Source organism: Heptranchias perlo, chromosome 37 (assembly GCF_035084215.1).
Source record: "Heptranchias perlo isolate sHepPer1 chromosome 37, sHepPer1.hap1, whole genome shotgun sequence".
Classification (NCBI taxonomy): Eukaryota; Metazoa; Chordata; class Chondrichthyes; order Hexanchiformes; family Hexanchidae; genus Heptranchias; species Heptranchias perlo.
In genome coordinates this window covers 19,253,978-19,270,430 of record NC_090361.1, presented here as the reverse complement: position 1 = coordinate 19,270,430, position 16,453 = coordinate 19,253,978, and the positions used below count along the sequence as shown (strand labels likewise).

The 16,453-nt window shown below is 50.2% G+C and overlaps 1 long non-coding RNA gene across 1 annotated transcript; it reads right to left on the bottom strand.

Annotated features, from left to right (window-relative positions):
• Positions 1-10,183: 10,183 nt before the first annotated feature.
• LOC137304324 (uncharacterized) lies at positions 10,184-16,184 on the bottom strand. The gene is made up of 3 exons (XR_010958555.1): positions 15,993-16,184; positions 11,831-11,926; positions 10,184-11,118 (listed from the first exon to the last, which is right to left on the bottom strand). It is a non-coding gene; the product is annotated as an uncharacterized lncRNA (long non-coding RNA).
• Positions 16,185-16,453: the final 269 nt, after the last annotated feature.

Sequence of the window (16,453 nt, the reverse complement as noted above, 5' to 3'; positions counted from 1 at the left end):
GTTACAGTGAGGGGTGTGGGATATATCAGAGTGTTACAGTGAGGGGTGTGGGGTATATCAGAGTGTTACAGTGAGGGGTGTGGGATATATCAGAGTGTTACAGTGAGGGGTGTGGGGTATATCAGAGTGTTACAGTGAGGGGTGTGGGATATATCAGAGTGTTACAGTGAGGGGTGTGGGATATATCAGTGTTACAGTGAGGGGTGTGGGATATATCAGAGTGTTACAGTGAGGGGTGTGGGGTATATCAGAGTGTTACAGTGAGGGGTGTGGGATATATCAGAGTGTTACAGTGAGGGGTGTGCGATATATCAGTGTTACAGTGAGGGGTGTGGGGTATATCAGAGTGTTACAGTGAGGGGTGTGGGATATATCAGAGTGTTACAGTGAGGGGTGTGGGTTATATCAGAGTGTTACAGTGAGTGGTGTGGGGTATATCAGAGTGTTACAGTGAGGGGTGTGGGGTATATCAGAGTGTTACAGTGAGGGGTGTGGGATATATCAGAGTGTTACAGTGAGGGGTGTGGGATATATCAGAGTGTTACAGTGAGGGGTGTGGGGTATATCAGAGTGTTACAGTGAGGGGTGTGGGGTATATCAGAGTGTTACAGTGAGGGGTGTGGGATATATCAGAGTGTTACAGTGAGGGGTGTGGGATATATCAGAGTGTTACAGTGAGGGGTGTGGGATATATCAGAGTGTTACAGTGAGGGGTGTGGGATATATCAGAGTGTTACAGTGAGGGGTGTGGGGTATATCAGAGTGTTACAGTGAGGGGTGTGGGGTATATCAGAGTGTTACAGTGAGGGGTGTGGGATATATCAGAGTGTTACAGTGAGGGGTGTGGGATATATCAGAGTGTTACAGTGAGGGGTGTGGGGTATATCAGAGTGTTACAGTGAGGGGTGTGGGTATATCAGAGTGTTACAGTGAGGGGTTGTGGGATATATCAGAGTGTTACAGTGAGGGGTGTGGGATATATCAGAGTGTTACAGTGAGGGGTGTGGGATATATCAGAGTGTTACAGTGAGGGGTGTGGGATATATCAGAGTGTTACAGTGAGGGGTGTGGGATATATCAGAGTGTTACAGTGAGGGGTGTGGGATATATCAGAGTGTTACAGTGAGGGGTGTGGGATATATCAGAGTGTTACAGTGAGGGGTGTGGGATATATCAGAGTGTTACAGTGAGGGGTGTGGGATATATCAGAGTGTTACAGTGAGGGGTGTGGGATATATCAGAGTGTTACAGTGAGGGGTGTGGGATATATCAGAGTGTTACAGTGAGGGGTGTGGGATATATCAGAGTGTTACAGTGAGGGGTGTGGGATATATCAGAGTGTTACAGTGAGGGGTGTGGGGATATATCAGAGTGTTACAGTGAGGGGTGTGGGATATATCAGAGTGTTACAGTGAGGGGTGTGGGATATATCAGAGTGTTACAGTGAGGGGTGTGGGATATATCAGAGTGTTACAGTGAGGGGTGTGGGATATATCAGAGTGTTACAGTGAGGGGTGTGGGATATATCAGAGTGTTACAGTGAGGGGTGTGGGATATATCAGAGTGTTACAGTGAGGGGTGTGGGATATATCAGAGTGTTACAGTGAGGGGTGTGGGATATATCAGAGTGTTACAGTGAGGGGTGTGGGATATATCAGAGTGTTACAGTGAGGGGTGTGGGGTATATCAGAGTGTTACAGTGAGGGGTGTGGGGATATATCAGAGTGTTACAGTGAGGGGTGTGGGATATATCAGAGTGTTACAGTGAGGGGTGTGGGATATATCAGAGTGTTACAGTGAGGGGTGTGGGATATATCAGAGTGTTACAGTGAGGGGTGTGGGATATATCAGAGTGTTACAGTGAGGGGTGTGGGATATATCAGAGTGTTACAGTGAGGGGTGTGGGATATATCAGAGTGTTACAGTGAGGGGTGTGGGATATATCAGAGTGTTACAGTGAGGGGTGTGGGATATATCAGAGTGTTACAGTGAGGGGTGTGGGATATATCAGAGTGTTACAGTGAGGGGTGTGGGGTATATCAGAGTGTTACAGTGAGGGGTGTGGGATATATCAGAGTGTTACAGTGAGGGGTGTGGGATATATCAGAGTGTTACAGTGAGGGGTGTGGGATATATCAGAGTGTTACAGTGAGGGGTGTGGGATATATCAGAGTGTTACAGTGAGGGGTGTGGGGTATATCAGAGTGTTACAGTGAGGGGTGTGGGTATATCAGAGTGTTACAGTGAGGGGTGTGGGATATATCAGAGTGTTACAGTGAGGGGTGTGGGATATATCAGAGTGTTACAGTGAGGGGTGTGGGGTATATCAGAGTGTTACAGTGAGGGGTGTGGGATATATCAGAGTGTTACAGTGAGGGGTGTGGGATATATCAGAGTGTTACAGTGAGGGGTGTGGGTATATCAGAGTGTTACAGTGAGGGGTGTGGGATATATCAGAGTGTTACAGTGAGGGGTGTGGGATATATCAGAGTGTTACAGTGAGGGGTGTGGGGTATATCAGAGTGTTACAGTGAGGGGTGTGGGATATATCAGAGTGTTACAGTGAGGGGTGTGGGATATATCAGAGTGTTACAGTGAGGGGTGTGGGATATATCAGAGTGTTACAGTGAGGGGTGTGGGATATATCAGAGTGTTACAGTGAGGGGTGTGGGATATATCAGAGTGTTACAGTGAGGGGTGTGGGATATATCAGAGTGTTACAGTGAGGGGTGTGGGATATATCAGAGTGTTACAGTGAGGGGTGTGGGTATATCAGAGTGTTACAGTGAGGGTGTGGGATATATCAGAGTGTTACAGTGAGGGGTGTGGGATATATCAGAGTGTTACAGTGAGGGGTGTGGGGTATATCAGAGTGTTACAGTGAGGGGTGTGGGATATATCAGAGTGTTACAGTGAGGGGTGTGGGATATATCAGAGTGTTACAGTGAGGGGTGTGGGATATATCAGAGTGTTACAGTGAGGGGTGTGGGATATATCAGAGTGTTACAGTGAGGGGTGTGGGATATATCAGAGTGTTACAGTGAGGGGTGTGGGATATATCAGAGTGTTACAGTGAGGGGTGTGGGGTATATCAGAGTGTTACAGTGAGGGGTGTGGGATATATCAGAGTGTTACAGTGAGGGGTGTGGGATATATCAGAGTGTTACAGTGAGGGGTGTGGGATATATCAGAGTGTTACAGTGAGGGGTGTGGGATATATCAGAGTGTTACAGTGAGGGGTGTGGGATATATCAGAGTGTTACAGTGAGGGGTGTGGGGTATATCAGAGTGTTACAGTGAGGGGTGTGGGTATATCAGAGTGTTACAGTGAGGGGTGTGGGGTATATCAGAGTGTTACAGTGAGGGGTGTGGGGTATATCAGAGTGTTACAGTGAGGGGTGTGGGATATATCAGAGTGTTACAGTGAGGGGTGTGGGATATATCAGAGTGTTACAGTGAGGGGTGTGGGGTATATCAGAGTGTTACAGTGAGGGGTGTGGGGTATATCAGAGTGTTACAGTGAGGGGTGTGGGGTATATCAGAGTGTTACAGTGAGGGGTGTGGGTATATCAGAGTGTTACAGTGAGGGGTGTGGGATATATCAGAGTGTTACAGTGAGGGGTGTGGGGTATATCAGAGTGTTACAGTGAGGGGTGTGGGATATATCAGAGTGTTACAGTGAGGGGTGTGGGATATATCAGAGTGTTACAGTGAGGGGTGTGGGGTATATCAGAGTGTTACAGTGAGGGGTGTGGGATATATCAGAGTGTTACAGTGAGGGGTGTGGGATATATCAGAGTGTTACAGTGAGGGGTGTGGGATATATCAGAGTGTTACAGTGAGGGGTGTGGGATATATCAGAGTGTTACAGTGAGGGGTGTGGGATATATCAGAGTGTTACAGTGAGGGGTGTGGGATATATCAGAGTGTTACAGTGAGGGGTGTGGGATATATCAGAGTGTTACAGTGAGGGGTGTGGGATATATCAGAGTGTTACAGTGAGGGGTGTGGGGTATATCAGAGTGTTACAGTGAGGGGTGTGGGGTATATCAGAGTGTTACAGTGAGGGGTGTGGGATATATCAGAGTGTTACAGTGAGGGGTGTGGGGTATATCAGAGTGTTACAGTGAGGGGTGTGGGGTATATCAGAGTGTTACAGTGAGGGGTGTGGGGTATATCAGAGTGTTACAGTGAGGGGTGTGGGGTATATCAGAGTGTTACAGTGAGGGGTGTGGGTATATCAGAGTGTTACAGTGAGGGGTGTGGGGTATATCAGTGTTACAGTGAGGGGTGTGGGGTATATCAGAGTGTTACAGTGAGGGGTGTGGGGTATATCAGAGTGTTACAGTGAGGGGTGTGCGATATATCAGAGTGTTACAGTGAGAGGTGTGGGATATATCAGAGTGTTACAGTGAGGGGTGTGGGATATGTCAGAGTGTTACAGTGAGGGGTGTGGGGTATATCAGAGTGTTACAGTGAGGGGTGTGGGATATATCAGAGTGTTACAGTGAGGGGTGTGGGATATATCAGAGTATTACAGTGAGGGGTGTGGGATATATCAGAGTGTTACAGTGAGGGGTGTGGGATATATCAGAGTGTTACAGTGAGGGGTGTGGGGTATATCAGAGTGTTACAGTGAGGGGTGTGGGATATATCAGTGTGTTACAGTGAGGGGTGTGGGATATATCAGTGTTACAGTGAGGGGTGTGGGATATATCAGAGTGTTACAGTGAGGGGTGTGGGTTATATCAGAGTGTTACAGTGAGGGGTGTGGGTTATATCAGTGTGTTACAGTGAGGGGTGTGGGGTATATTAGAGTGTTACAGTGAGGGGTGTGGGATATATCAGAGTGTTACAGTGAGGGGTGTGGGTTATATCAGTGTGTTACAGTGAGGGGTGTGGGGTATATTAGAGTGTTACAGTGAGGGGTGTGGGATATATCAGTGTTACAGTGAGGGGTGTGGGATATATCAGTGTTACAGTGAGGGGTGTGGGATATATCAGAGTGTTACAGTGAGGGGTGTGGGTTATATCAGTGTGTTACAGTGAGGGGTGTGGGGTATATTAGAGTGTTACAGTGAGGGGTGTGGGATATATCAGAGTGTTACAGTGAGGGGTGTGGGATATATCAGAGTGTTACAGTGAGGGGTGTGGGGTATATCAGAGTGTTACAGTGAGGGGTGTGGGATATATCAGAGTGTTACAGTGAGGGGTGTGGGATATATCAGAGTGTTACAGTGAGGGGTGTGGGATATATCAGAGTGTTACAGTGAGGGGTGTGGGATATATCAGAGTGTTACAGTGAGGGGTGTGGGGTATATCAGAGTGTTACAGTGAGGGGGTGTGGGATATATCAGAGTGATACAGTGAGGGGTGTGGGATATATCATAGTGTTACAGTGAGGGGTGTGGGGTATATCAGAGTGTTACAGTGAGGGGTGTGGGATATATCAGAGTGTTACAGTGAGGGGTGTGTGATATATCAGAGTGTTACAGTGAGGGGTGTGGGATATATCAGAGTGTTACAGTGAGGGGTGTGGGATACATCATAGTGTTACAGTGAGGGGTGTGGGGTATATCAGAGTGTTACAGTGAGGGGTGTGGGATATATCAGAGTGTTACAGTGAGGGGTGTGGGATATATCAGTGTTACAGTGAGGGGTGTGGGATATATCAGAGTGTTACAGTGAGGGGTGCGGGTTATATCAGAGTGTTACAGTGAGGGGTGTGGGATATATCAGAGTGTTACAGTGAGGGGGTGTGGGATATATCAGAGTGTTACAGTGAGGGGTGTGGGGTATATCAGAGTGTTACAGTGAGGGGTGTGGGGTATATCAGAGTGTTACAGTGAGGGGTGTGGGATATATCAGAGTGTTACAGTGAGGGGTGTGGGGTATATCAGAGTGTTACAGTGAGGGGTGTGGGATATATCAGAGTGTTACAGTGAGGGGTGTGGGATATATCAGTGTTACAGTGAGGGGTGTGGGATATATCAGAGTGTTACAGTGAGGGGTGCGGGTTATATCAGAGTGTTACAGTGAGGGGTGTGGGATATATCAGAGTGTTACAGTGAGGGGGTGTGGGATATATCAGAGTGTTACAGTGAGGGGTGTGGGATATATCAGAGTGTTACAGTGAGGGGTGTGGGGTATATCAGAGTGTTACAGTGAGGGGGTGTGGGATATATCAGAGTGTTACAGTGAGGGGTGTGGGGTATATCAGAGTGTTACAGTGAGGGGTGTGGGATATATCAGAGTGTTACAGTGAGGGGTGTGGGATATATCAGAGTGTTACAGTGAGGGGTGTGGGATATATCAGAGTGTTACAGTGAGGGGTGTGGGGTATATCAGAGTGTTACAGTGAGGGGTGTGGGGTATATCAGAGTGTTACAGTGAGGGGTGTGGGATATATCAGAGTGTTACAGTGAGGGGTGTGGGGTATATCAGAGTGTTACAGTGAGGGGTGTGGGATATATCAGAGTGTTACAGTGAGGGGGGTGGGATATATCAGAGTGTTACAGTGAGGGGTGTGGGATATATCAGAGTGTTAAAGTGAGGGGTGTGGGATATATCAGAGTGTTACAGTGAGGGGTGTGGGATATATCAGAGTGTTACAGTGAGGGGTGTGGGGTATATCAGAGTGTTACAGTGAGGGGCGTGGGATATATCAGAGTGTTACAGTGAGGGGTGTGGGATATATCAGAGTGTTACAGTGAGGGGTGTGGGATATATCAGAGTGTTACAGTGAGGGGTGTGGGGTATATCAGAGTGTTACAGTGAGGGGTGTGGGATATATCAGAGTGTTACAGTGAGGGGTGTGGGATATATCAGAGTGTTACAGTGAGGGGTGTGGGATATATCAGAGTGTTACAGTGAGGGGTGTGGGATACATCATAGTGTTACAGTGAGGGGTGTGGGGTATATCAGAGTGTTACAGTGAGGGGTGTGGGATATATCAGAGTGTTACAGTGAGGGGTGTGGGATATATCAGAGTGTTACAGTGAGGGGTGTGTGGTATATCAGAGTGTTACAGTGAGGGGTGTGGGGTATATCAGAGTGTTACAGTGAGGGGTGTGGGATATATCAGAGTGTTACAGTGAGGGGTGTGAGGTATATCAGAGTGTTACAGTGAGGGGTGTGGGATATATCAGAGTGTTACAGTGAGGGGTGTGGGATATATCAGTGTTACAGTGAGGGGTGTGGGATATATCAGAGTGTTACAGTGAGGGGTGTGGGATATATCAGAGTGTTACAGTGAGGGGTGTGGGATATATCAGAGTGTTACAGTGAGGGGTGTGGGATATATCAGAGTGTTACAGTGAGGGGTGTGGGATATATCAGAGTGTTACAGTGAGGGGTGTGGGGTATATCAGAGTGTTACAGTGAGGGGTGTGGGATATATCAGAGTGTTACAGTGAGGGGTGTGGGATATATCAGAGTGTTACAGTGAGGGGTGTGGGATATATCAGAGTGTTACAGTGAGGGGTGTGGGATATATCAGAGTGTTACAGTGAGGGGTGTGGGGTATATCAGAGTGTTACAGTGAGGGGTGTGGGATATATCAGAGTGTTACAGTGAGGGGTGTGGGATATATCAGAGTGTTACAGTGAGGGGTGTGGGATATATCAGAGTGTTACAGTGAGGGGTGTGGGATATATCAGAGTGTTACAGTGAGGGGTGTGGGGTATATCAGAGTGTTACAGTGAGGGGGTGTGGGATATATCAGAGTGTTACAGTGAGGGGTGTGGGATATATCAGAGTGTTACAGTGAGGGGTGTGGGATATATCAGAGTGTTACAGTGAGGGGTGTGGGATATATCAGAGTGTTACAGTGAGGGGTGTGGGATATATCAGAGTGTTACAGTGAGGGGTGTGGGATATATCAGAGTGTTACAGTGAGGGGTGTGGGATATATCAGAGTGTTACAGTGAGGGGTGTGGGATATATCAGAGTGTTACAGTGAGGGGTGTGGGATATATCAGAGTGTTACAGTGAGGGGTGTGGGATATATCAGAGTGTTACAGTGAGGGGTGTGGGGTATATCAGAGTGTTACAATGAGGGGTGTGGGGTATATCAGAGTGTTACAGTGAGGGGTGTGGGGTATATCAGAGTGTTACAGTGAGGGGTGTGGGATATATCAGAGTGTTACAGTGAGGGGTGTGGGATATATCAGAGTGTTACAGTGAGGGGTGTGGGATATATCAGAGTGTTACAGTGAGGGGTGTGGGATATATCAGAGTGTTACAGTGAGGGGTGTGGGTTATATCAGTGTTACAGTGAGGGGTGTGGGGTATATCAGAGTGTTACAGTGAGGGGTGTGGGGTATATCAGAGTGTTACAGTGAGGGGTGTGGGATATATCAGAGTGTTACAGTGAGGGGTGTGGGGTATATCAGTGTTACAGTGAGGGGTGTGGGATATATCAGAGTGTTACAGTGAGGGGTGTGGGGTATATCAGAGTGTTACAGTGAGGGATGTGGGATATATCAGAGTGTTACAGTGAGGGGTGTGGGATATATCAGAGTGTTACAGTGAGGGGTGTGGGGTATATCAGAGTGTTACAGTGAGGGGTGTGGGATATATCAGAGTGTTACAGTGAGGGGTGTGGGATATATCAGAGTGTTACAGTGAGGGGTGTGGGATATATCAGAGTGTTACAGTGAGGGGTGTGGGATATATCAGAGTGTTACAGTGAGGGGTGTGGGATATATCAGAGTGTTACAGTGAGGGGGTGTGGGATATATCTGAGTGTTACAGTGAGGGGGTGTGGGTTATATCAGAGTGTTACAGTGAGGGGTGTGGGATATATCAGAGTGTTACAGTGAGGGGTGTGGGATATATCAGAGTGTTACAGTGAGGGGTGTGGGGTATATCAGAGTGTTACAGTGAGGGGTGTGGGTTATATCTGAGTGTTACAGTGAGGGGTGTGGGATATATCAGTGTTACAGTGAGGGGTGTGGGATATATCAGAGTGTTACAGTGAGGGGTGTGGGATATATCAGAGTGTTACAGTGAGGGGTGTGGGTTATATCAGAGTGTTACAGTGAGGGGTGTGGGGTATATCAGAGTGTTACAGTGAGGGGTGTGGGTTATATCAGAGTGTTACAGTGAGGGGTGCGGGTTATATCTGAGTGTTACAGTGAGGGGGTGTGGGTTATATCTGAGAGTTACAGTGAGGGGGTGCGGGTTATATCTGAGAGTGTGTCTCCCGGTTTCAGCTCCTGTCCATGCCGTGAAATAATTCTGAGGTGCATCTCGGTGAGACTCCGTTCTGACTCCACTCTTCTCTCTGCCCAGTCGTAGCCAGAGAACCACCATCAATGGAGTCTCTCCCCGCCTCCCGCACCGTTCCCTCTGGACTCCCTCCGAGGATCTCTCCTTGGTCCCCCTCCTGTTCATCCTTTACCTGCTGCCCCTCGGCTACATCGTCCGAAAACACGTCTGGTTCCACACGTGGCCCGATGGCGGCCAGCTCTGCCTTGGCTTCCCGTTTGCCCGCCTCTGCTCCCTCGCCCAGACCGCCTGCCCCCGTAACATCGCCCGTCTCCGCCGCCCGCGCCCCTGCCTCAGCTCGCCCGCTGCCGAAACCCTCATCCGTGCCTTTTGAGACCCCCCACCCCGGACTCGACCATCGCAATGCTATCCTGGCCGGCTTCCCATCTCCCACCCTCCGTAGGCATCCGCTCGTCTGAAACTCCTGTTGCCCCCCCGTATCCTAACACGCACCGAGTCCCGTTCGCCCGTCACGCCCCCACACTGGGCTCGCTGACCATCGGCCCGCGGTCCCGAGAACGCCTCGGTTTTAAAATTCTCATCCTCCCGTTCAAATCCCGCCCGCTCCCTCTCTCCGTAACCTCCTCCAGCCCCCTCCGAGATCTCTTGCGTTCCCTCCGATTCTGGCCTCTCGCGCATCCGATTCCCATTGGCGGCCGTGCCTCGGGCTGCCCGGGCCCTGAGCTCTGGAACTCCCTCCCTCAACCTCTCCAGCCTCGCTCTCCTCCTTTGAGACGCTCCTCAGAACCTACCCCTCTGACCGAGTTTCCGGTCGCCTCTCCCTCATGTCTCCTTTTGTGGGCCTCATGATAACGCTCCTGCGAGGTGCCTTGGGGGCACTTTACTACGTTAAAGGCGCTATATAAATGCAAAACGTTGTTAAGAAAAAGGACTCAGACTTATGACAACACAATCTGTGCTCATTATCTCTGCTTTATTCTATACCAGTGTCACAAATGGCGGAGGGAAGAAAATCGGGGGGGGGGGGGCAGGAGTTTTACAAAGTAGAAAAATTAACATAAAAATATTTAGGTAATAGATTAGAACTCTTACATTTCTTTTTTCCCAATTGAGGACAATTTTTCCCATTGTAAAATATTAATCATGCAACTTTCCTATGTAAACGTGTCACGTTACAGCGCTGCTACTGGCAGGAAGGTGCAATTACACCGTTACACGTTTACATAGGGAACTCCCATTGTAAATTTCCACCTTTGCGACGGTGAGGGGTCGAACTTTGAAAGAGGGGCTGAGTTGCGCCTCGTCCTCTGACCCCCTAAAGACGACGTCTGCGCCGAGGGAGGTCGGCCGACGGTCCCCGGAGGTTTGGGATCGTTCACCGGGCGGGGTTAACAACCTCGGAAATTTTTTGTGTCCATTTTGTTTGTTGAAAATTCGATTCCACCACCCTCCCCGCCCCCAAATGGTTTCGGTCTTCCGACGGGAGTGAACGTACTTACGATGGGAATTCGCTATGTAAACAGTCACGGTGTAATTGCGCCCTCCCGCCACTCGGCGGCGCTGTAGCGTGACAGGTTTACATAGGAAATTCCAATTATCAACGCGGTTTACGCCCAGTTTGAGATTTCCTTTTTGTCTCGATGAGATTGTCTTCAGTTGAAATCAGGGAGGGAGGGAGGGGAATTTTGGGGCGAGGCGGGGGGGGGGCGGGGGGGCTTGGTACACGAGTAAACGCTGGGCAGTCGATCGCAAGTTCGAAGGCGTCGCTCCTACGTTGCATCTTATGTTCTCTCGGGCTTTGCGAGGGGGGTTTTTTTTTTCGCTGTCCTTGGTTTCCGAGTCATTATTGCTTTTGGTGGTGATTCTCCGGGACCCCGTCGAGGATTCCTGACATGAGGGGAGAGGAGAGGGGTGGTGAGAAAGGGTTACACCGTCTGAGTGCACGCACGACAATCGCAAGTCCCCGCCCCTTTAAAACGCCCGCCTTTAAACCGGGCATTCGCCGGCGGACTCGCAAAGCAGGCCGTTCGGCCCATCATGCCTCTTTGAAGGGCCTGCCCAATTGGTCCCAATCCTCTGCTCTTCCCCCCACCCCCCCCATTGACCTGTAAATATTGTCCAATTATCCAATTCCCCATTCAAGTGGCGCGTCCCAGATCGGGCTCTTTCCCCGATTATCTTCAAACCCACGTCCTCTGGTTGCCGATCCTCCTGGCCCCCTGGAAACACTCACTCCTCACTCACTCCTTCCAAAGCCCCTCGTAAATTTGAAGCCCTCTATCAAATCCCACCCCCCCCCCCCCAGCCTCAACCTTCTCTGCTCCGAGGAGGACAACCCCCAGTCTCTCCAGGTCGACGGAAGTCCCTCGTTCCCCCGGGTGACGTTCTGGTAAATCTCCTCCCTCAACCTTCTCTGCTCCGAGGAGGACAACCCCCAGTCTCTCCAGGTCGACGGAAGTCCCTCGTTCCCCCGGGTGACGTCCTGGTAAATCTTCCCCCCTCAACCTTCTCTGCTCCAAACGGATGAACTGGGCACGACGGAGACTAAGTTACAACTTAGGCCCAAAGGGAAGCAGGGGCCTTTCCTGAGCCGACTCACCCGCCTTCGGTGACTGGGAGCTGGCCTTCACTCGGTGGCTGGGCCTTGTTCGGTTGGCGGAGCGAGTGTCTCAGGTGCTTTCTCAACCGCTTTGCTCTGAGTCGGGGAGGGAGGGAGGGAGGGAGAGGGAGGGAGGGAGGGAGGGAACGGAGAGAGAGATAAATCAGGTTTATCTGAAGAAAGTACCGGCAGGAGGTGGCGTGTCCGGCTTGCCTGATATCGGTCACGAACCAGAAGAAGATCCCGTCCCTACATCCCCCTCTCTAACCCCTCTCTCCGTCCCATGGTCTCCACCGCTACCTCTCCCCCATCTCTCTCTCTCTACCCCATCTCTCTCTCCCTCTACCCCATCTTTCTCTCTCTCTCTCTACCCCATCTTTCTCTCTCTCTCTCTACCCCATCTCTCTCTCTCTCTCTACCCCATCTTTCTCTCTCTCTCTCTCTACCCCATCTCTCTCTCTCTCTCTACCCCATCTTTCTCTTTCTCTCTCTCTACCCCATCTTTCTCTCTCTTTCTCCCCCATCTCTCTCTCTCTATCCCATCTCTCTCTCTCTCTCTACCCCATCTTTCTCTCTCTCTACCCCATCTTTCTCTCTCTCTCTCTCTCTCTACCCCATCTTTCTCTCTCTCTCTACCACATCTTTCTCTCTCTCTCTGCCACATCTTTCCACTCTCTCTCTACCCCATCTTTCTCTCTCTCTCGACCCCATCTTTCTCTCCCATCTTTCCACCCCCTCTCTCTCTACCCCATCTTTCTCTCTCTCTCTCTACCCCATCTTTCTCTCTCTCTCGACCCCATCTTTCTCTCCCATCTTTCTATCCCCTATCTCTCTCCCTCTCTCCCCCATCTTTCCACCCCCTCTCTCTCTACCCCATCTCTCTCTCTCTCCCTCTCTATCCCATCTTTCCACCCCCTCTCCCTCTATCCCATCTTTCCACCCTCTCTCTCTCCCCCATCTCTCTCTCTCTCCCCCATCTTTCCACCCCCTCTCTCTCCCTCTCTATCCCATCTCTCTCTCTCTCTCCCCTTCTCTATCCCATCTTTCCACCCCCTCCCTCTCTCCCCCATTTTTCCACCCTCTCTCTCTCTACCCCATTTCTCTCTCTCTCTCCACCCCATTTTTTCCACCCCCCTCACTCTCCCCCCATCTTTCCACCCTCTCTATCTCTCTCTATACCCATCTTTGTACCCTCTTTCCCTTTCCCTCTCTATCCCATCTTTGATGGGACAGAGTAGAGGGAGCTTTACTCTGTATCTAACCCTGTACCTGACCCTGCGAGTGTTTGATGGGACGGTGTAGAGGGAGCTTTACTCTGTATCTAACCATGAACCTGCCCTGGGAGTGTTTGATGGGACAGTGTAGAGGAAGCTTTACTCTGTATCTAATCCTGTACCTACCCTGGGAGTGTTTGACGGGACGGTGTAGAGGGAGCTTTACTCTGTATCTAACCCTGTACCTGCCCTGGGAGTGTTTGATGGGACAGTGTAGAGGGAGCTTTACTCTGTATCTAACCCTGTACCTGACCCTGGGAGTGTTTGATGGGACGGTGTAGAGGGAGCTTTACTCTGTATCTAACCCTGTACCTGCCCTGGGAGTGTTTGATGGGACAGTGTAGAGGGAGCTTTACTCTGTATCTAACCCTGTACCTGCCCTGGGAGTGTTTGATGGGACGGTGTAGAGGGAGCTTCACTCTGTATCGAACCCTGTACCTGCCCCTGGGAGTGTTTGATGGGACAGTGTAGAGGGAGCTTTACTTTGTATCTAACCCTGTACCTGCCCTGGGAGTGTTTGACGGGACAGTGCAGAGGGAGCTTTACTCTGTATCTAACCCTGTACCTGCCCTGGGAGTGTTTGATGGGACAGTGTAGAGGGAGCTTTACTCTGTATCTAACCCTGTACCTGACCCTGGGAGTGTTTGACGGGACAGTGTAGAGGGAGCTTTACTCTGTATCTAACCCTGTACCTGACCCTGGGAGTGTTTGATGGGACAGTGCAGAGGGAGCTTTACTCTGTATCTAACCCTGTACCTGCCCTGGGAGTGTTTGATGGGATAGTGTAGAGGGAGCTTTACTCTGTATCTAACCCTGTACCTGCCCTGGGAGTGTTTGATGGGACAGTGTAGAGGGAGCTTTACTCTGTATCTAACCCTGTACCTGCCCTGGGAGTGTTTGATGGGACAGTGTAGAGGGAGCTTTACTCTGTATCTAACCCTGTACCTGCCCTGGGAGTGTTTGATGGGACAGTGTAGAGGGAGCTTTACTCTGTATCTAACCCTGTACCTGCCCTGGGAGTGTTTGATGGGACAGTGTAGAGTGAGCTTTACTCTGTATCTAATCCTGTACCTACCCTGGGAGTGTTTGACGGGACGGTGTAGAGGGAGCTTTACTCTGTATCTAACCCTGTACCTGCCCTGGGAGTGTTTGATGGGACAGTGTAGAGGGAGCTTTACTTTGTATCTAACCCTGTACCTGCCCTGGGAGTGTTTGATGGGACAGTGTAGAGGGAGCTTTACTCTGTATCTAACCCTGTACCTGCCCTGGGAGTGTTTGATGGGATAGTGTAGAGGGAGCTTTAATCTGTATCTAACCCTGTACCTGCCCTGGGAGTGTTTGACGGGACGGTGTAGAGGGAGCTTTACTCTGTATCTAACCCTGTACCTGCCCTGGGAGTGTTTGATGGGACAGTGTAGAGTGAGCTTTACTCTGTATCTAACCCTGTACCTGACCCTGGGAGTGTTTGATGGGACAGTGTAGAGGGAGCTTTACTCTGTATCTAACCCTGTACCTGCCCTGGGAGTGTTTGATGGGACAGTGTAGAGGGAGCTTTACTCTGTATCTAACCCTGTACCTGCCCTGGGAGTGTTTGATGGGACAGTGTAGAGGGAGCTTTACTCTGTATCTAACCCTGTACCTCCCCTGGGAGTGATTGACGGGACAGTGTAGAGGGAGCTTTACTCTGTATCTAACCCTGTACCTGCCCTGGGAGTGTTTGACGGGACGGTGTAGAGGGAGCTTTACTCAGTATCTAACCCTGTACCTGCCCTGGGAGTGTTTGACGGGACGGTGTAGAGGGAGCTGTACTCTGTATGTAACCCTGTACCTGCCCTGGGAGTGTTTGATGGGACAGTGTAGAGGGAGCTTTACTCTGTATCTAACCCTGTACCTGCCCTGGGAGTGTTTGATGGGACAGTGTAGAGGGAGCTTTACTCTGTATCTAACCCTGTACCTGCCCTGGGAGTGTTTGACGGGACGGTGTAGAGGGAGCTTTACTCTGTATCTAACCCTGTACCTGCCCCTGGGAGTGTTTGACGGGACAGTGTAGAGGGAGCTTTACTCTGTATCTAACCCTGTACCTGCCCTGGGAGTGTTTGATGGGACAGTGTAGAGGGAGCTTTACTCTGTATCTAACCCTGTCCCTGCCCTGGGAGTGTTTGATGGGACAGTGTAGAGGGAGCTTTACTCTGTATCTAACCCTGTACCTGCCCCTGGGAGTGTTTGACGGGACAGTGTAGAGGGAGCTTTACTCTGTATCTAACCCTGTACCTGCACTGGGAGTGTTTGACGGGACAGTGTAGAGGGAGCTTTACTCTGTATCTAACCCTGTACCTGCCCTGGGAGTGTTTGATGGGACAGTGTAGAGGGAGCTTTACTCTGTATCTAACCCTGTACCTGCCCTGGGAGTGTTTGATGGGACAGTGTAGAGGGAGCTTTACTCTGTATCTAAACCTGTACCTGACCCTGGGAGAGTTTGATGGGACGGTGTAGAGGGAGCTTTACTCTGTATCTAACCCTGTACCTGCCCTGGGAGTGTTTGACGGGACAGTGTAGAGGGAGATTTACTCTGTATCTAACCCTGTACCTGCCCTGGGAGTGTTTGATGGGACAGTGTAGAGGGAGATTTACTCTGTATCTAACCCTGTACCTGCCCTGGGAGTGTTTGACGGGACAGTGTAGAGGGAGCTTTACTCTGTATCTAACCCTGTACCTGCCCTGGGAGTGTTTGACGGGACAGTGTAGAGGGAGCTTTACTCTGTATCTAACCCTGTACCTGCCCTGGGAGTGTTTGATGGGACAGTGTAGAGGGAGCTTTACTCTGTATCTAACCCTGCACCTGACCCTGGGAGTGTTTGACGGGACGGTGTGGAGGGAGCTCTCGTTACCTCCTTGTTCTCCTCGGTCTTGCTGTTTGGGGGTCTCGGTCTGCGACGTTGATTGTTCGGTCTGCGGAATGTCCTAGCTTGCTGATGGTGAGGAGCTCGCTCACTGTCCTGATTTTCCTTGTCATCTTCTCCGTCCCTCGTCTGCGCTGGTGGGGGCCTGGGGGGACCCCTTGGGGAAATCAGAGAGTCAATCGGGAGTGAGTTACAGACTGGAATCTAATCGAGGTGTTCGGGGGGTTTATATATAGAATAACAGATACCCCGGGGAGTGAGTTACAGACTGGAATCTAATCGAGGGGTTCGGGGGGTTTATATATAGAATAACAGATCCCCCGGGGAGTGAGTTACAGACTGGAATCTAATCGAGGGGTTCGGGAGGTTTATATATAGAATAACAGATACCCCGGGAGTGAGTTACAGACTGGAATCTAATCGAGGGGTTCGGGGGGGTTTATATATAG